Source organism: Choloepus didactylus, chromosome 10 (assembly GCF_015220235.1).
Source record: "Choloepus didactylus isolate mChoDid1 chromosome 10, mChoDid1.pri, whole genome shotgun sequence".
NCBI lineage: Eukaryota > Metazoa > Chordata > Mammalia > Pilosa > Megalonychidae > Choloepus > Choloepus didactylus.
This window is the reverse complement of record NC_051316.1, coordinates 83096133-83115049: the sequence shown is the minus strand read 5'-3', so window position 1 is coordinate 83115049 and position 18917 is coordinate 83096133. Positions and strand designations below refer to the sequence as shown.

Here is an 18917-nt window from a genome sequence, read left to right as displayed (position 1 = left end):
GCCACCAAGTTACCATGAGACCTGAGTTACCTATCATGAGCTGGGTGTTGTCCGAACTGCCAAGCCATAAAGTTGGGTGTGCACAGCAGCACTCCTTCATAAAATGGAAATGGTATATATGAGACAGAGCTCAAGCGGGTCCTAGAGGCACAAGTAAGTTACATGAGGAAGTTGCCCAAATGCCCATGGCCCCCACTCCTTCCACCCTACCTTCTCTTTCCCAGCCCACAGCTATGACATCTTGGGGAGTTCCTTAAAATCAGTTGACTGAGGAAGAGAAAACTTGGTCCTGGTTTACAGATGGTTCTGCATGATATGCAAGCACCACCCGAAAGTGGACAGCTGCAGCACTGCAGCCCCTTTTTGGGATGTCCCTGAAGGACAGTGATGAAGGGAAATCCTCCCAGTGGGCAGAACTTTGAGCAGTGCACTTGGTTGTTCACTTTGCTTAGAAGGAGAACTGGCCAGAGGTGCGTTTGTATACTGATTCATGGCCTGTTGTTAATGGTTTGGCTGAATGGTCAGGGACTTGGAAAGAACATGATTGGAAGATTGGTGACAAAGAAGTCTGGGAAAGGTGTATGTGGACAGACCTTTCTGAGTGGGTGAAAAACATGAAGATATTTATGTTCCATGTGAATGCTCACCAGAGGGTGACTTCAGCAGAAGAAGATTTTAATAACTAAGTGGATAAAATGACCCGTTTGGTGGCTACCAATCAGCCTCTTTCCCCAGCCACTCCTGTCATTGCCCAATGGGCTCATGAACAAACTGGTCATGGTGGTAGGGATGGAGGTTATACATGGGCTCAGCAACATGGACTTCTACTCACCAAGGCCGACCTGGCCACAGCCCAATCTGCCAGCAGCAGAGACCCACACTCAGTCCCTGATATGGCACCATTCCCCAAGGTGATCAGCCTGCTACCTGGTGGCAGGTTGATTACATTGGACCACTTCCATCATGGAATGGGCAGCAATTTGTTCTCACTGGAATAGACAGACACTCCAGATATGGGTTTGCCTTCCCTACACAAAATGCTTCTGCCAAAACTAATGGACTTACAGAATGCTTTATCCACCATCATGGTATTCCACACAGCATTGCTTCTGACCAAGGAACCCACTTCACAGCAAATGAAGTGAGGGAGTGGGCACATACTCATGGAATTCTCTGGTGTTACCATGTTCCCCATTATCCAGAGGCAGCTGGGTTGATGGAATGGTGGAACGACCTGTTGAAGACTCAAGTACAGTGCCAACTAGGTGTCAATACCTTGCAGGGTTGGGGCAGTGTTCTCCAGGAGGCTGTGTTTGCTCTGAATCAGCATCCACTCTGTGGTGCTGTTTCTCCCATAGCCAGGATTCACAGGTCCAGGAATCAAGGGGTGGAAACAGGCATGACACCACTCACTATCACTCATAGGGATCCACTAAGTAAATTCCTGCTTCCTGTCCCTGCAAGCTTAACCTCTGCTGTTCTACAAGTTCTTGTTCCAAAGGAGGAGTGCTTCCACCAGGAAACACAACAATAATCTCATTGAACTGGAAGTTAAGACTGCCACCTGGCCACTTTTGTCTTCTTATGCCTCTGAATCAACAGGTAAGGAAGGGGATCACTGTACTAGGTGGGGTGATTCATCCTGACTAGCAAGGGGAAATAGCACTGCAGCTACACAATGGAGGTAAAGAAGAGTTTTCCTGGAATACAGGACATCCCCTAGGGTGTCTCTTAGTACTACCATGCCCTGTGATTAAAGCCAATGGAAAACTGCAACAACCAGTCCAGGCAGGACTACCAACAGCTGAGAAACTTCAGGAATGAAGATTTAGGTCACCCCACCAGGCAAAGAACCATGGCCAGCTGAAGTGCTTGCTGAGGGTAAGGGAACATGGAATGGGTAGTGGAAGAAAGTAGTGATAAATATGAACTACGGCCACGTGAGCAGTTATAGAAATGATGACTATGATGGCATGAATATTTCCTCCTTGTTTTGTTATGAGTATGTTTGTATTTGTCTGTAAAGCAAATATCTTTGCTTTCTTCTCTGTATTATCCCCTTATCATATGACATAAGCTGTATTGTTCATTTTGCAGTATTTAAGTTAAAAGAAATCAATTTTAAGAGTTAATGTCACCCAAGGACTTGTACCCTATTCTGGAGAGATTTAGTGTGTTTCCGGTTGTACACTGGACAGTGGAGTATTGTTATGTGAAATGTATGTCTGTTATTGTTCTCTACTTAGAGATAAGGTATGGTTTTTGGTGATGTGTGTAACTGCCAAGTTGACAAGGGCTGGACTGTGATGGTTAGGTTCATGTGTCATCTTGGCCAGGTATCATCACCTGTCTGGTCAAGCAAACACTGGCCTAACTGTTGCTGTGAGGACTTTTTTGGCTGCTTGATAAACCAGAAGGCTGGTTTATTAAATCTTCAGTCAATTGGCTGCAGCTGTGACTGATGAAGTCAACAAAGGGCATGTCTTCCACAATGAGAGAATGCAGTCAGCTGGATGTAAGCCAGTCAGTTGAAGACTTTTAAGCGAGACAGATAGAGGACCTTCACTTCTTTGGCTGACCAGTGAAGCATTTCCTGAGGAGTTCATCGAAGTTGTCAGTCTCCTGAGGAATTCATCGAACACATTTGTTGATGTTGCCATTTCACTGCCTGAGAAGTTCATCGAACATCTTCCTCGGAGGTGCCAGTTTGCTGCCTCCCCTACAGAATTTGGACTCATACATACCCACAGTTGCATGAGACACTTTTGTAAATCTTATATTTACAGATATCTCTTGTTGATTCTGTTTCCCTAGAGGACCCTAACTAATATAGTATCTTACACTCCTTTCCTTCTCTCAAGCTGCTTTTGCCTGGAGGGAAAATTCTGGGAGGAGGGGCATTCCTGAGAGGACTGTCCCAAATCAGTCTTTCCCAGCCAAAACTGGGCCAGGGACCAACAAGAGGGTGCAGACCAGCACCACAGTGCCCTGAGGAGGGAATTAGGAAGGGCACAAAGACCTTTGTACCTAGCTCCCCAAAGTAGAGCTTTCTTGGCCTGCCCATCAAATGCAGCCCTTCAGCCAAATGTTCCCTGCACCTCTGAGGAAACACAGAATCCTTAAGTCTCCACCACTGTTGCCCCTGTCTGGGGCAGCTGGAAACAATGGCAGCCCCCACCTTTGTCTGGGTGTGAGGGTTGAAACAATGGCTGCCCTCAGAGCTGGGTCCCCTGTGATCTGAAGTTTCTAATCAAATGCTATGATCAATGATCATCTCTACCCATCCCTGGTCTTGGGGAAGAGGATTTTTATGCCCCTTTCTCTCACCAGGAAGCTAGCTAGGGGCTTGACCCTATAGAAGCCACACGGAGAGACTAATGTACTATCCTTTGCCATAATTTATCAGCCTCTTCCTCCTGCTCTTCCCTGGAGGCTGTACAGTGTTCTTCTGACCTCTGGAGTTTCTAAATAGTTGCTTCAGTCAGTTCCTGCTTGTTAGGTAGTGGTTCTGGTGGAAGGATTGAATCTCGGCTCTCCCTATTCTGTCATCTTCCCACAACCCTGGACTTTTAAAAAATGGTCCTAGATATGCTCAAAGAGCTAGAGGAAAATATGGAAAAAGAACTAAAGGCAATCAGAAAGATGATAGATTAACACAGAGAATATCACTAGAGATGGAAATTATGAAAAGGAACCAAACAGAGCTGAAGATCACAGAACAGAAATTAAAAATTCCCTAGAGGGATTCAACAACAAATTGGAGCTGGCAGAAGAAATAATCAGTGACATTGAAGTTAAGACTATTGAAATCATCCTGTCTCAGGAATAAAAGGAAGAAAGAATATATAAAAGTGAACAGAGCCTGAGGAACCTGTGGGACACCATCAAACATACCAATATATGCATTGTGGGAGTCTCAGAAGGAGAAGAAAGAGAAAGGGGCAGAGGGAATATTCAAGGAAATAATGGCAGGAAACTTCCCAAAGTTAATGGAATACATGAATATTTGCATCCAAGATGCTCAATGAACTCCAAACTGGATAAACCCAAATAGACCCATGCCATGGCATATTATAATCAAACTGTTAAATACCAAAGAAAGAGATATTTCTGAAAGCTGCAAAAGAGAAGCAACATGTCACATATAAGGGACCTGAAGTAAGATTAACTGACAATTTCTCATCAGAAACCATGGAGGAAAGAAGGCAGTGGAATGACATATTTAAAGTGCTGAAAGCAAAAACTTTTCAACCAAGAATTCTATATCTGGCAAAACTGTCTTTCAAAAGTGAGGGTGGGATTAAGATATTCCAGATAAACAAAAGCTGAGATAATTTGTCACTACTAGACTGGACTTATAAGAGATGCTAAAGAGAGTTCTGTAGATTCTCTAGGTTGATTGAAGCCACATGGAGAAATAAAGATCTCTGGTAAGGGTGATGACAGGTAAGTATAAATGCCAGAATTATTAGATTTTTGGTTTGTAATTCTACTTTTTTACTTCCTACAAGATCTTAAAGGCAGATGCATAAAATGTAATGATAATTCAGTGGTTTGGGACTAATAATTTTTAAACTTGTAATTTGTGAGAAGAACTACATAAAGGTGGGGGGACATAGGGGTATAGGAACATAGTTTATGTATACTATTGAAATTAAGTTGGTGTCAAAGCAAACAAGATTGTTATAGATTTAGGACATTAAATCAAATCCCATGGTAACTATAAAGAAAATATCAGAGAACATGCAAGCTCATAGAGACAAAAATTAGAGAACAGGTTGCCATGGGTGGGAGACAAGGGAAATGGGAAGTTAATGCCTAACAGGTGTAGGGTTTCTGATTGGGGAAATGGGAAAGTTTTAGTAATGGAAAGTGGTGAGGATTGGAAAGTGGTGAGGATACCAAGATATTGTGAGTGTGTTTAATCTCATTAAACAGTAGTTGAAATTGGGAAATTTTATATTGTATATATTTTTCCACAATTAAAAAAAAAAGAGCAACAAAAGAGACAATGACAATTAAATGTAACACAAGATCCTGTATGGGATCTAGCAAAGGAGGAGAAAAAGACCAAAGGGACACAACTGGGACATATAAAAAATTGGAATGAAGACTGTAAATTTTATATCAATGTTAAATTTCTTGAATTGATATCTATACTTAAGGTGACTACATAAGTAAATATATCCTTCTGCTTAGTAAATGTACATGGCAGTATTAAGTGTTCAAGGAGCATGATGTACACAAACTACACTCAAGTGTTCAGAAAATGATAGAAAGAAAGGAAAGAAAGAAAAGAAAGAAAGAAAGAAAGAAAGAATGATACAGCAAAGGTGATAAAATGGTCAATCTGTGTATCTGGGTGTAGTGTGTGGAGTATGTTGGAGATCTTTGTGTGAGGTTTGAATTATTTTTGTAATTCTCCCATAAGTTGGAACACAATTCAAAATAAAAAGTTAAAGTTAGCTGTAAATTGGTCATACACCTACATATAAATGCAAAAACTATTAAACTTCTAGAAAAAACTACAGAAAATCTTGTCAAACTTGAGTTGGGCAAAATTTTCTTAAGACACAAAACACATGTATGATAAAAAATTTAATAAATTGAATTTTATATTTTATAAAATAGAAAGCTTACGCTTGTTAAGGGCAATAAGTTATATGGATGCCAAATAAGTCATCATTAGTCATTATAGAAATTCAAGTTAAAACCACAATGAGATACCACTGCACACTTATTAGAATGTCTAAAATTTAAAAGACTGACCATACCAAGTGTTAGTAAAGACATGGAACAACTAGAACTCCCATATTAGGAATGTAAAATGTTACGATCATTTTGGAAAACAGTCTGGCTGTTTATTACAAAGTTAAATATACACTTACTATATGACTCATCAATTCCACTGCTAAATATTTACTTTAAAGAAATAAAACATATTCACCCAAGGCACTATCCAGGCAATGCTTTCTCCCAGAAGACTGTGGCACTCTGGAGCTCACTGCCAGTGATCTTTGGACTTTGGCTTTTCTTTCACATGGCAATGCACATGGCGGCCTCCCCTGGCCTCTCTGAGTTTCTTTGACCTCTGGCTTCTTCCTGTGGCTTTTTGTCTCTGTGTGTCTGCATTTCATTCTGCTTATAAGGACTCCAGTAATAAGATTAAGATCCACCCTAATTCAGTTGGGCCACAATTTAACTGAAGTAACTTCATAAAAAAGTCCTATTTACAATAGGTTCACACCCACAGGAATGGAGTAAGATTAAAAACATGTTTTTCTGGGGTTGTAGCTCCAAGCCACCACAGAATTCATTCCATATCAGCACATGCTAACTTATTCCTTTCTAATAGTCTCAGAATATTCCATTTTATTGATGTATCATAACTATTCATTTATTAATTCAATGAGTATCTTTTGTGCACCCACATGTGCTAGCCATAATTTTAGGTACTGGGGATACAGCAATGAATAAAACAGACTTAATTTCTATTGGCATAGAGTTTATTTCTGGTAGAAGAGACAGATAAAAAAAGTAAACCACACAATGTTAGGTGATGATAAAACTAAAGCAGGTTAAAGGGATAGGGAGTGAAGAGTAGGCCTCTCTGAAAGACAACTGAGAAAGCAGAGACCCATGCAAATACATGTGGTGGAGAAGACTTAGGGAAGAGCAAGTTCAAAGATTTGAGATAGGAATGTGCTTGCCATTTTTAAGGGGTTGCAAGGTCAGTGTTGGAGAAGAGCAGGGAGGAAGGAGGACAGAGAGGTAGCCAGGAACCAGATCATGCAGAACCTTGTAAGACTGTGTTTTATGGGTGGAATTGTGTCCCTCCAAAAGATATAATGGGAGGCGGGGCAAGATGGCAGACTGGTGAGCTGTATGTTTTAGTTACTCCTCCAGGAAAGTAGGTAAAAAGCCAGGAACTGCGTGGACTGGACACCACAGAGCAATCTGTCTTTGGGCATACTTCATACAACACTCATGAAAACGTGGAACTGCTGAGATCACCGAAATCTGTAAGTTTTTGCGGCCAGGGGACCCGCGCCCCTCCCTGCCAGGCTCAGTCCCGGGGGAGGAGGGGCTGTCAGCTCCAGGAAGGAGAAGGGAGAATTGCAGTGGCTGCTCTCATCGGAAACTCATTCTACTGATTCAAACTCCAACCATAGATAGACTGAGGCCAGACACCAGAGACTCTGAGAGCAGCCAGCCCAGCAGAGAGGAGACGGGCATAGAAGGAAAACAACACGAGAAGCTCCAAAGTAAAAGCAGAGGATTTTTGGAGTTCTGGTGAACACAGAAAGGGGAAGGGCGGAGATCAGGCCTTGAGGCGCATATGCAAATCCCGAAGCAAGGCTGATCTCTCTGCCCAGGGCACCTTTCCTTAATGGCCCTGGTTGCTTTGTCTATTAGCATTTCAATAACCCATTAGATCTCTGAGGAGGGCCGTTTTTTTTTTTTTTTTTTTTTTTTTTTTTTTAAATCCTTTTTGCTTTTCCTAAAACAATTACTCTAAGAAGCTCAATACAGAAAGCTTCAAAGAATTGAAATTTGGGCACGTCAAGTCAAGAGCAGAAATAAGAGAGCTCTGAGACAAAAGGCAATAATCCAGTGGCTGAGAAAATTCACTAAACAACACAACTTCCCAAGAAAAGGGGGGTGTCCGCTCACAGCCACCATCCTGGTGGACAGGAAACACTCCTGCCCATCGCCAGCCCCATAGCCCAGAGCTGCCCCAGACAACCCAGTGTGACGGAAGTGCTTCAAATAACAGGCACACACCACAAAACTGGGCGTGGACATTAGCCTTCCCTGCAACCTCAGCTGAATGTCCCAGAGCTGGGAAGGGGGAGCAGTGTGAATTAACAGAGCCCCATTCAGCCATCATTTGAGCAGACTGGGAGCCTCCCAACACAGCCCAGCAGCCCAGAACTGCCCTGGGGGGACGGCACTCACCTGTGACATAGCACAGTCATCCCTCAACAGAGGACCCCGGGTGCACAGCCTGGAAGAGGGGCCCACTTGCAAGTCTCAGGAGCCATACGCCAATACCAAAGACTTGTGGGTCAGTGGCAGAGACAAACTGTGGCAGGACTGAACTGAAGGATTAGACTATTGCAGTAGCTTTAAAACTCTAGGATCATCAGGGAGATTTGATTGTTAGGGCCACCCCCCCTCCCCGACTGCCCAGAAACACGCCCCACATACAGGGCAGGCAACACCAACTACACACGCAAGCTTGGGACACCAATTGGGCCCCACAAGACTCACTCCCCCACTCACCAAAAAGGCTAAGCAGGGGAGATCTGGCTTGTGGAGAACAGGTGGCTCGTGGACGCCACCTGCTGGTTAGTTAGAGAAAGTGTACTCCACGAAGCTGTAGATCTGATAAATTAGAGATAAGGACTTCAACTGGTCTACAAACCCTAAAAGAACCCTATCAAGGACAGCAAATGCCACGAGGCCAAAAACAACAGAAAATTATAAAGCATATGAAAAAACCAGACGATATGGATAACCCAAGCCCAAGCACCCAAATCAAAAGACCAGAAGAGACACACCTAGAGCAGCTACTCAAAGAACTAAAGATGAACAATGAGACCCTAGTACGGGATATGAAGGAAATCAAGAAGACCCTAGAAGAGCATAAAGAAGACATTGCAAGACTAAATAAAAAATGGATGATCTTATGGAAATTAAAGAAACTGTTGACCAAATTAAAAAGATTCTGGACACTCATAGTACAAGACTAGAGGAAGTTGAACAACGAATCAGTGACCTGGAAGATGACAGAATGGAAAATGAAAGCATAAAAGAAAGAATGGGGAAAAAAATTGAAAAACTCGAAATGGACCTCAGGGATATGATAGATAATATGAAGCGTCCGAATATAAGACTCATTGGTGTCCCAGAAGGGGAAGAAAAGGGTAAAGGTCTAGGAAGAGTATTCAAAGAAATTGTTGGGGAAAACTTCCCAAATCTTCTAAACAACATAAATACACAAATCATAAATGCTCAGCGAACTCCAAATAGAATAAATCCAAAAAAACCCACTCCGAGACATATACTGATCACACTGTCAAACATAGAAGAGAAGGAGCAAGTTCTGAAAGCAGCAAGAGAAAAGCAATTCACCACATACAAAGGAAACAGCATAAGACTAAGTAGTGACTACTCAGCAGCCACCATGGAGGCGAGAAGGCAATGGCACGATATATTTAAAATTCTGAGAGAGAGGAATTTCCAGCCAAGAATACTTTATCCAGCAAAGCTCTCCTTCAAATTTGAGGGAGAGCTTAAATTTTTCACAGACAAAGAAATGCTGAGAGAATTTGCTAACAAGAGACCTGCCCTACTGGAGATACTAAAGGGAGCCCTACAGACAGAGAAACAAAGACAGGACAGAGAGACTTGGAGAAAGGTTCAGTACTAAAGAGATTCGGTATGGGTACAATAAAGGATATTAATAGAGAGAGGGAAAAAATATGGCAAACATAATCCAAAGGATAAGATGGCCGATTCAAGAAATGCCTTCACGGTTTTAACGTTGAATGTAAATGGATTAAACTCCCCAATTAAAAGATATAGATTCGCAGAATGGATCAAAAAAAATGAACCATCAATATGTTGCATACAAGAGACTCATCTTAGACACAGGGACACAAAGAAACTGAAAGTGAAAGGATGGAAAAAAATATTTCATGCAAGCTACAGCCAAAAGAAAGCAGGTGTAGCAATATTAATCTCAGATAAAATAGACTTCAAATGCAGGGATGTTTTGAGAGACAAAGAAGGCCACTACATACTAATAAAAGGGGCAATTCAGCAAGAAGAAATAACAATCGTAAATGTCTATGCACCCAATCAAGGTGCCACAAAATACATGAGAGAAACATTGGCAAAACTAAAGGAAGCAATTGATGTTTCCACAATAATTGTGGGAGACTTCAACACATCACTCTCTCCTATAGATAGATCAACCAGACAGAAGACCAATAAGGAAATTGAAAACCTAAACAATCTGATAAATGAATTAGATTTAACAGACATCTACAGGACATTACATCCCAAATCACCAGGATACACATACTTTTCTAGTGCTCACGGAACTTTCTCCAGAATAGATCATATGCTGGGACATAAAACAAGCCTCAATAAATTTAAAAAGATTGAAATTATTCAAAGCACATTCTCTGACCACAATGGAATACAATTAGAAGTCAATAACCATCAGAGACTTAGAAAATTCACAAATACCTGGAGGTTAAACAACACACTCCTAAACAATCAGTGGGTTAAAGAAGAAATAGCAAGAGAAATTGCTAAATATATAGAGACGAATGAAAATGAGAACACAACATACCAAAACCTATGGGATGCAGCAAAAGCAGTGCTAAGGGGGAAATTTATAGCACTAAACGCATATATTAAAAAGGAAGAAAGAGCCAAAATCAAAGAACTAATGGATCAACTGAAGAAGCTAGAAAATGAACAGCAAACCAATCCTAAACCAAGTAGAAGAAAAGAAATAACAAGGATTAAAGCAGAAATAAATGACATAGAGAACAAAAAAACAATAGAAAGGATAAATATCACCAAAAGTTGGTTCTTTGAGAAGATCAACAAGATTGACAAGCCCCTAGCTAGACTGACAAAATCAAAAAGAGAGAAGACCCATATAAACAAAATAATGAATGAAAAAGGTGACATAACTGCAGATCCTGAAGAAATTAAAAAAATTATAAGAGGATATTATGAACAACTGTATGGCAACAAACTGGATAATGTAGAAGAAATGGACAATTTCCTGGAAACATATGAACAACCTAGACTGACCAGAGAAGAAATAGAAGACCTCAACCAACCCATCACAAGCAAAGAGATCCAATCAGTCATCAAAAATCTTCCCACAAATAAATGCCCAGGGCCAGATGGCTTCACAGGGGAATTCTACCAAACTTTCCAGAAAGAACTGACACCAATCTTACTCAAACTCTTTCAAAACATTGAAAAAAATGGAACACTACCTAACTCATTTTATGAAGCTAACATCAATCTAATACCAAAACCAGGCAAAGATGCTACAAAAAAGGAAAACTACCGGCCAATCTCCCTAATGAATATAGATGCAAAAATCCTCAACAAAATACTTGCAAATCGAATCCAAAGACACATTAAAAAAATCATACACCATGACCAAGTGGGGTTCATTCCAGGCATGCAAGGATGGTTCAACATCAGAAAAACAATCAATGTATTACAACACATTAAAAACTCGAAAGGGAAAAATCAATTGATCATCTCAATAGATGCTGAAAAAGCATTTGACAAAATCCAACATCCCTTTTTGATAAAAACACTTCAAAAGGTAGGAATTGAAGGAAACTTCCTCAACATGATAAAGAGCATATATGAAAAACCCACAGCCAGCATAGTACTCAATGGTGAGAGACTGAAAGCCTTCCCTCTAAGATCAGGAACAAGACAAGGATGCCCGCTGTCACCACTGTTATTCAACATTGTGCTGGAAGTGCTAGCCAGGGCAATCCGGCAAGACAAAGAAATAAAAGGCATCCAAATTGGAAAAGAAGAAGTAAAACTGTCATTGTTTGCAGATGATATGATCTTATATCTAGAAAACCCTGAGAAATCAACGATACACCTACTAGAGCTAATAAACAAATTTAGCAAAGTAGCGGGATACAAGATTAATGCACATAAGTCAGTAATGTTTCTATATGCTAGAAATGAACAAACTGAAGAGACACTCAAGAAAAGATACCATTTTCAATAGCAACTAAAAAAATCAAGTACCTAGGAATCAACTTAACCAAAGATGTAAAAGACCTATACAAAGAAAACTACATAACTCTACTAAAAGAAATAGAAGGGGACCTTAAAAGATGGAAAAATATTCCATGTTCATGGATAGGAAGGCTAAATGTCATTAAGATGTCAATTCTACCCAAACTCATCTACAGATTCAATGCAATCCCAATCAAAATTCCAACAACCTACTTTGCAGACTTGGAAAAGCTAGTTATCAAATTTATTTGGAAAGGGAAGATGCCTCGAATTGCTAAAGACACTCTAAAAAAGAAAAACGAAGTGGGAGGACTTACACTCCCTGACTTTGAAGCTTATTATAAAGCCACAGTTGCCAAGACAGCATGGTACTGGCACAAAGATAGACATATAGATCAATGGAATCGAATTGAGAATTCAGAGATAGACCCTCAGATCTATGGCCGACTGATCTTTGATAAGGCCCCCAAAGTCACCGAACTGAGCCATAATGGTCTTTTCAACAAATGGGGCTGGGAGAGTTGGATATCCATATCCAAAAGAATGAAAGAGGACCCCTACCTCACCCCCTACACAAAAATTAACTCAAAATGGACCAAAGATCTCAATATAAAAGAAAGTACCATAAAACTCCTAGAAGATAATGTAGGAAAACATCTTCAAGACCTTGTATTAGGAGGCCACTTCCTAGACTTTACACCCAAAGCACAAGCAACAAAAGAGAAAATAGATAAATGGGAACTCCTCAAGCTTAGAAGTTTCTGCACCTCAAAGGAATTTCTCAAAAAGGTAAAGAGGCAGCCAACTCAATGGGAAAAAATTTTTGGAAACCATGTATCTGACAAAAGACTGATATCTTGCATATACAAAGAAATCCTACAACTCAATGACAATAGTACAGACAGCCCAATTATAAAATGGGCAAAAGATATGAAAAGACAGTTCTCTGAAGAGGAAATACAAAGGACCAAGAAACACATGAAAAAATGTTCAGCTTCACTAGCTATTAGAGAGATGCAAATTAAGACCACAATGAGATACCATCTAACACCGGTTAGAATGGCTGCCATTAAACAAACAGGAAACTACAAATGCTGGAGGGGATGTGGAGAAATTGGAACTCTTATTCATTGTTGGTGGGACTGTATAATGGTTCAGCCACTCTGGAAGTCAGTCTGGCAGTTCCTTAGAAAACTAGATATAGAGCTACCATTCGATCCAGCGATTGCACTCCTCGGTATATACCCGGAAGATCGGAAAGCAGTGACACGAACAGATATATGCACGCCAATGTTCATAGCAGCATTATTCACAATTGCCAAGAGATGGAAACAACCCAAATGTCCTTCAACAGATGAGTGGATAAATAAAATGTGGTATATACACACGATGGAATACTACGCGGCAGTAAGAAGGAACGATCTGGTGAAACATATGACAACATGGATGAACCTTGAAGACATAATGCTGAGCGAAATAAGCCAGGCACAAAAAGAGAAATATTATATGCTACCACTAATGTGAACTTTGAAAAATGTAAAACAAATGGTTTATAATGTAGAATGTAGGGGAACTAGCAGTAGAGAGCAATTAAGGAAGGGGGAACAATAATCCAGGAAGAACAGATAAGCTATTTAACGTTCTGGGGATGCCCAGAAATGACTATGGTCTGTTAATTTCTGATGGTTGTAGTAGGAACAAGTTCACTGAAATGTTGCTATATTATGTAACTTTCTTGGGGTAAAGTAGGAACATGTTGGAAGTTAAGCAGTTATCTTAGGTTAGTTGTCTTTTTCTTACTCCCTTGCTATGGTCTCTTTGAAATGCTCTTTTATTGTATGTTTGTTTTCTTTTTAACTTTTTTTTTCATACAGGTGATTTGAAAAAAGAAGGGAAAGTTAAAAAAAAAAAAAAAGAAAAAAGAAAAAAGACAAACAAGGGGAAAAAAAAAAAAAAAAAAGTTGTAGTGCCCCCTTGAGGAGCCTGTGGAGAATGCAGGGGTATTCGCCTACCCCACCTCCATGGTTGCTAACATGACCACAGACATAGGGGACTGGTGGTTTGATGGGTTGAGCCCTCTACCATAAGTTTTACCCTTGGGAAGACGGTTGCTGCAAAGGAGAGGCTAGGCCTCCCTGTATTTGTGCCTAAGAGTCTCCTCCTGAATGCCTCTTTGTTGCTCAGATGTGGCCCTCTCCCTCTCTGGCTAAGCCAACTTGAAAGATGAAATCACTGCCCTCCCCCCTACGTGGGATCAGACACCCAGGGAAGTGAATCTCCCTGGCAACGTGGAATATGACTCCCAGGGAGGAATGTAGACCTGGCACCGTGGGACGGAGAACATCTTCTTGACCAAAAGGGGGATGTGAAAGGAAATGAAATAAGCTTCAGTGGCAGAGAGATTCCAAAAGGAGCCGAGAGGTCACTCTGGTGGGCACTCTTACGCACACTTTAGACAACCCTTTTTAGGTTCTAAAGAATTGGGGTAGCTGGTGGTGGATACCTGAAACTATCAAACTACAACCCAGAACCCATGAATCTCGAAGACAGTTGTATAAAAATGTAGCTTATGAGGGGTGACAATGGGATTGGGAAAGCCATAAGGACCAAACACCACTTTGTCTAGTTTATGGATGGATGTGTAGAAAAGTAGGGGAGGGAAACAGACAGACAAAGGTACCCAGTGTTCTTTTTTACTTCATTTGCTCTTTTTCACTCTAATTATTATTCTTGTTATTTTTGTGTGTGTGCTAATGAAGGTGTCAGGGATTGATTTAGGTGATGAATGTACAACTATGTAATGGTACTGTAAACAATCGAAAGTACAATTTGTTTTGTATGACTGCGTGGTATGTGAATATATCTCAATAAAATGATGATTTAAAAAAAAAAAAAAAAAAAAAAAAAAAAAAAAAAAAAGATATAATGAAGTCCTAACCCCCAGTACCTCAGAATGTGATCAAATTTGGAAATAGGGTTGTTGTATATGGAATTAGTTAAATTAAGAAGCCATCTTACTGGTGTAGGTTGGGCTCCTAATTCAAAATGACTTGTGGCTTTAAAAGAAGAGAAGAGACAGACACAAAAGATAAGCCCATATGAAAACTGAAGACAGAGGCTGAGATTGGAGTGATACATCTGCTTGACAGTGGATGCCAAGGATTACCAGCTGTTCTAGTTTGCTAATGCTGCCAGAATGCAAAACACCAGAGATGGATTGGCTTTTATAAAAGGAGGTTTATTTGGTTATTCAGTTACAGTCTTAAGGCCATAAAGTGTCCAAGGTAAGGCATCAACAATCGGTACCTTCACTGGAGGATGCCCGATGGCATCCTGAAAACCTCTTTTAGCTGGGAAGGCATGTGGCCAGTGTCTGCTCCAAGTTCTGGCTTCAAAATGGCTTTCCCCCAGGATGTTCCTCTCTAGGCCTCAGCTCCTCAAAAATGTCACTCTTAGTTGCTCTTGGGGCATTTGTCCTCTCTTACCTTCTCTGGAGCAAAAGTATGCTTTCAAAGGTCGTCTCCAAAGTGTCTCTATAAGCTGAAGCTCCTCTCTCAGTTCCAGTAGGTTCTTCAAAGTGTCCCTCTTGGCTGTAGCAAGCTGGCTCCTTCTGTATGAGCTTATATACTGCTCCAGTAATCAAGGCCCACACTGAATGCATGGGGCCACACCTCCATGGAAATTATTTCATCGGAGTTATCACCTACAGTTGGGTGGGGCACATCTCCATGGAAACACTCAAAGAATTCCAATCTAATCAGCACTAAAATGTCTGCCCCACAAGATTGCATCAAAGAATATAGCTTTTTCTGGGGGACATAATACATTCAAACTGGCACACCAGCAAACACCAGAAGTAAGGAAGGATTCTCCTTACAAGTTTCAGGGGGAGCATGACCCTGCCAATACCTTGATTTCAGACTTTTAGCCTCCAGAACCGTGAGACGGTAAATTTCTGTTGTCTTAAGCCATCTAGTTTGCTAAGGCAGCTCTAAGAGACTAAAGACACCATGGGAAGACTTTAAATGAGATTTTAAATGTGATGGAAAATTATTGGAGGGTTGAGAGCTGGGGAGTAGTATGATCTGATTTATATTTTACAAGGATCACATTGACTGCTGAGTGGTGAATAGACTATAAGAGGGCAAGGGAGAGTAGTTGGGAAGTGATTGCAGTAGCCCAAGTGAGAGATGATAGGGATTTACACTAGTGAAGTAGTAAAGAGTTGTGAAGTGATTGGATTTTGCATGTTTTAAATGTAGAACTGACAAGATCTGCTGATGGATTGACAACATCAACTGAGTCTACAGTCTAGACTGACATCCAGCCTAACTTCCAGCAGAAGTCCACTGCTTAGGTCACCCTGAAACACTGAAATATTCTACATGTGTATGTGGGGGGGAGGGCTTGGAAATACAGGGGATCATTGGGAGTAGATAGGAAGAAAAAAGGAGAGAACTAACATTTATCAGGCAATGGTGCAGCAATTAGAGTTCTGAGGTTGCAAGCAACAGAACTTGACTCTGGCTAATGTGCTATAGAAAAAGGAATTCATTGGAAAGATGTGGGGGCATTCACAGTCTTGAAAGAATTGCTGAACCACCAGACCTTAGAAAAGGTAAGAACTAGGTGGCTTCAGGAATCTGGGTGGTAATAATTATTGTATAGTCTCTTAGGATGATACCATTGGAATGAATCATCTCCAGTTATTTCCCATCTCTGTTTCGTGCTGTAAAGGATTCATGTTACAGGAAACAAATAATACAGAAACAATTATTCTGGCTGGCCTAGCTTGAGTCATATGTCCACTCATCAGCAAGAACAGTAGGGCACCTTGACTGACAGATCCAACATTACAGTGTGCAGTGGGGGAAGGGTGGTTCCCCAAAGGAAAATAAAAATATGCTACTAGAAAAAGGGGGATTAGATACTAGGACAGGCAAAAACAATAGATTCTACCACAATTTAGCATGTTTGGCATATACCTACATCATCTCATTTACTTCCACAGTAAACTTGTGATTAGCATTAACATCTCTGAGAAAGGCTCAGAGAGGTTATATAACTTGCCCAAGATCACAAAGCAACTGGGTGGAACAACCAGCATTTGAACTCAAGTCAGAAACTTGCTTGTAAAACCCATACTCTTTCAATTACACCATGCTATTCCACTAAGCAAAAGATTAAATTTCTACTATTCCTCAGTTTTCCCATCAGTAGAAAGCAGCAATTACTTTCTAGTAGTTCCTTCCTGAGTAGCTTGGATATCTAGCTAACTAAGGTTTGCAGTGCAGCCAAGTCTCCCTTGGAAGTGAGTGGCCTCCTCTTATTTCTTCTGTCATTGTTTTTTTTTTTAAAAAAGCGCATGTCGTAATGAAACACATATTATCAAATTTTTTTAATTAAATTCAGTTTTACTGAAATACATTCACATACCATGCAATCATCCATGGTATACAATCCACTGTCCACAGTATGATAACATAGTTATGCGTTCATCACCACAATCTATCTCTGAACATTTTCCTTACATCAGAAAGAACCAGAACAAGAATAAAAAATAAAAGTGAAAAAACAAGACCTAAATCATCCCCCCCATCCCATCCCATTTGTCCTTTAATTTTTATCCCCATTTTTCTACTTATCCATACACTAGATGAAGGGGGTGTAATCCACAAGGTCTTCACAATCACACTGTCACCCCTTGTAATCTACATTATTATATAATCGTCTTCAGGAGTCTGGAGTTGGAGTTTGGTAGTTTCAGGTATTTACTTCTAGCTATTCCAATACATTAAAACCTAAGACGTGTTATCTATATAATATTATCAATTTTTAAAATGTTTACTATGTTCCAACTTTTTGTTTAACTCTCATAATAGTCCCATAAAGAAAAGAACATTATTATCCCCAATTTACAGTGAAGGAAAGAAGGTTAGAGAGTGAAAGTGATTGCCCAAGTTGGTTTGACTCAAAAGCCAGAGCTCCTAACCACTGCACCACACTATCCGCATCTAGAGCTCTCTTGCTGTGGTAGCTGGGAGCTATGTTCCCCAAAAAACATGTTCTCAATCTTAATCCATTCCTGTGGGTGTGAACCCATTGTAGATGGGACAATTTGATGGGGTTTCTTCAGTTAAGGTGTGTTCCAATGCAGTCAGGATGGGTCTTAATCTTCTGTTACCAGAGTCCTTTATATACAGAATGAAATTCAGACACACAGAGAGAAAGCCACAGGGAGCAGCCAGAAGCTGAAGGTCAATGGAACCCAGAAGAGAAGGGAAAAGCCAGGAGAGGCCACTCTGTGCATTGTCATGTGATACAAAAGCCAAGGACCAAGGATCGCCAGCAGGTGACCCCAGAACACTACAGTCTTCTGAAAGAAAGCATCACTTTGATGGCACCTGGATTTTGAACTTCTCCTAAACTCAAAATTGTGAGCCAATAAATTCCTGTTGTCTAAGCCAACCCAATGCATAATATTCGCTTTAGCAACCAGGAAATGAAAACCTTTGCCATTTTTGCCACTGAGGCTAGAAGACGGTCATCTTGTCCTCCCCTTACCAAAAGGGGTCTCAGTTTCCACACCTAGATGAGGAGGGAGTCAGATTTGCTTGTCTCTGAAGGCCCCTCTAGCTCTCATTTCTGTTTTCTATTGGCAAGGCAAAGAGCTGAGTTCTGTTGTCCAAATCACTTTCCTAAAAATTTTCTCTTCAATTAACATTTGTACAGCATTTTAGGAAGAGCTTCAGACATAGATCCCCAGTCCGTCGCTGTCCCTGCCTCTGCCTCTCTGGATGGCCAGAAGGAGCCCGTTGTCAGGTAATAAGACCTCACGTGACTGTAACAGGCTCCAAGATTTACCAGGAAAAGGAAGAACATTTAAAACTCATGAGAGTGAAACTGCCACGTACTAATTCACTAGAATAGCCTTTTATTTACTAACTTGTTAAAGTTTTTTTACTCCCTTTTTTCTTCTAAACCCACCTCCTTGTGTTATGAATAAGGGACTTACTTCACGGCAGGACAAGTTCCTGTTTTTTTTCCCTCACAGAATTGACTAAAACTAGTTTTAACCATTGAAGCTTAAAAACCTAAATTTAAAGTGA

General features: G+C 40.6%; 1 long non-coding RNA gene across 1 annotated transcript in view; it reads left to right on the top strand.

Annotated features, from left to right (window-relative positions):
* LOC119505608 overlaps positions 1–18917 on the top strand; it is a 54212-nt gene that overhangs the window by 33058 nt on the left and 2237 nt on the right. The window contains exon 2 of the long non-coding RNA XR_005210777.1: positions 18541–18630. This is a non-coding gene — a long non-coding RNA (uncharacterized LOC119505608). The remainder of the gene's footprint in view (positions 1–18540; positions 18631–18917) is intronic.